General features: G+C 40.5%; 1 non-coding gene across 1 annotated transcript; it reads right to left on the bottom strand.

Moving 5' to 3' along the window:
- Positions 1–2,494: 2,494 nt before the first annotated feature.
- On the bottom strand, positions 2,495–2,601 carry LOC127124560 (small nucleolar RNA R71). Its single transcript, XR_007804037.1, has one exon. It is a non-coding gene; the product is annotated as a small nucleolar RNA R71 (small nucleolar RNA).
- Positions 2,602–2,850: the final 249 nt, after the last annotated feature.

Genomic DNA, 2,850 nt, shown 5'->3' on the forward strand with positions numbered 1-2,850 from the left:
TGAGTTCTATACCCGAACTCAAGTGCACTTAGGATAGGAGAATGGCATAGTCTTGTTGACTTGTGTGGAGTTATTCCTTAGAAAGTTGACTTGCAAGTCCATTCACTTGGTGGAGGTCATGTTGAGATCAATAATGTCACACAAGTAGTTGTGGTTAGACATTACTCTTTCCAATATAGACCTTAGAAGCCAAGGACCTTAGTTTACCAAGCCCATCTTGGCCTATTCTTAGGATGTAGTGCGAAGGTCGTTCAAATGTAAGATTTGATACGATTGTTACGCGATACTACACTCATAAGAGTCTCTCTTGAGAATATTTTTGGAATACGAGTAGTCGTTTCTCTGATAATATCCGAAAGATGGGATGATGACTATGGGAACCTCTTATAGAACATGTTTGGCAGGTTAAACCCTAGTACACTCCCTTTGGGTGGTTCTTAACCGAGACTCCATGCTCGTGACTTGCAACAAACCCTTGATTCATGGTTGATCCGTTCATGTATCCTCAATATCAATGGAACTTGGGTGTTGATAAGGTGTAACCCATAATCCACCAAAATGGATGATTGATATTAAGGATAATATGATCCATCCCATGACCTTTGTTTGGTGTGCTTTGCTTGATCCTTGAGTGTGATTGTTGCATTCATGCATTCATGCACCCATTTGCATCCATATCATCAAAATAATAAGAAAATTTCAAGGAACTTAAGAGGTCTATTTGCAAATTTTCAGACATGGAAAGACAAAGAAGAAATACAAAGAAGTACAGTTTCAGACAACCAGACTTGAGAGAGCTAAGGAATTTGACATCCTATGTATTAGATCCTTTGGATTTTAAAGCTCGTTTTGGGAAGCTTCTTCCTCTTCTGACTACTCAGGTGGATGAAGGGTTGATGAGTGTATTGGTGCAGTTTTATGATCCTTTGTACCGCTGCTTTACGTTTCTGGACTTTCAGCTTTTGCCTACGCTTGAGGAGTATGCTTACCTTGTGGGTATACCTATTCTAGACCAGTTGCCATTCAGTGGCTTGGAGAGTTTTCCTACTTCTCGAGAGATAGCTGACATGCTTCATATAGATGAATCTCTGGTTGGTGCTCATATGACTACCAAAGGTGGAATTCAAGGTCTCCCTTCTGAGTTCCTCATTGCTCAAGCTACTGTGTATGGGAAGGCCATGAGTGAGGACGCATTTGAGGCCATATTTGTACTTCTCATCTATGGGTTAGTGTTGTTCCCCAACATCGACAAGTTTGTGGATGTGAGCGCTATTAGGATTTTCTCTACTCTTAATCCCGTTCCGAATCTGTTGGGTGACACTTATTTTTCTTTGCATATAACGAATGCAAAGGGTGGTGGTGCCATCGTGTGTTGTTTACCTCTGTTGTATAAGTGGTTTATTTCTCACTTAACACAGACGGTCGCCTTCAAGGAGAACAAGGGATGTCTACGGTGGTCCACGAGACTTATGTCTCTCACTAATGATGATATCTCTTGGTACAACCGTGTGTATGATGGTGTGCAGATTATCTACTGAAAGGTATTTGGTAAATAAAATATACACCGGTGAATTATCGAATCCCCGATAACTAATGCGTTGCATACTGATATCCCTTCATTAATATTATCTTTAAAACTTAATTTTCTTTAGATTTAATTTTTATTCAACCAAACCTTTAAAAATCATTGCCTTAGCTAAACATAGTAACATCGATAACATTAGTTTGACAATCGGTCCCTGTGGGTTCGATATCTTTTAAAACTAAAATGACTAGACTGTGCACTTGCAGTCAAGTATCCGATAGACTATATTTTATATACAGTCACGAGACGTATCAAGTTTTTGGCGCCGTTGTCGGGGATCTGATTTAGTCAAATAGTGTGATTCTTTCATTGCGCAGTATAGATTGAGGTAAAAAACTAATTTTCTTTCCCTTATTTCTCGGTTGTATGCTAAGTACTCGCTCACAAGGCGAAAACTTAGTACCACCAATCGCAGAACTAGAGCGTTTCTTATATTTAAGACGCTGAATACTAGAGTACCAACGAAGGTGCAATATTCCCGATATCTTCTTTCCTAATACTGAACCAGTTGAAAAACCAACCATGGTTGCAGTAGGACCACAAAATCGTCCTCTTAAGTTCTACGCTACCCTGTCCCAACAAGAACCTCACAACAGCATCGCTGCCCCTGCTATCAATCGAAACGATTTCGAGTTGAAACCGTCATTATTATCAGCTGTCCAACAACATCAATTTGTTGGAAATCCTACGGACGGCCCTAATGAACATCTGACCAAGTTTGTGCAGTACGCAGACACTGTGAAGGAGAATGGTGTATCTCAAGATGCGATAAGATTACACATTTTTCCTTTCTCTCTAAGAGACAGAGCTTGGGCTTGGTTGTAATCCTTGCCATCCAACTCAGTGACTACATGGGAAGAACTGAAGAACGTTTTCTTAGCCCGATATTTTCCGCCAAGCAAAACTGCTATGCTGAGAGCTCAAATCAATGAATTTCGACAAAAAGATGCAAAATCTCTCTACGACGCGTGGGAGAGATACAAAGACATGATGAGGATATATCCACATCACGGTCTCGAATACTGGGTGATCATTCACACATTTTACAATGGGCTTATGTATAACATAAGACTGATAGTAGACGTTGTCGGGCGGTGCACTTATGGACAAGCCATACAACGAAGCTTGTCAACTCATTGAAAACATGGCCCAAAACCATTGCCAATGGGGAGGTGAAAGAAATCCAGTAGAAAAGTCCCAAACAAAAGGTGGAATGTACGAAATCAGTAGCCTTGATCACGTCCATGCAAAGGTAGATGCCCTTT

The sequence above is a fragment of the Lathyrus oleraceus genome, chromosome 2, assembly GCF_024323335.1.
Source record: "Lathyrus oleraceus cultivar Zhongwan6 chromosome 2, CAAS_Psat_ZW6_1.0, whole genome shotgun sequence".
Lineage (NCBI taxonomy): Eukaryota > Viridiplantae > Streptophyta > Magnoliopsida > Fabales > Fabaceae > Lathyrus > Lathyrus oleraceus.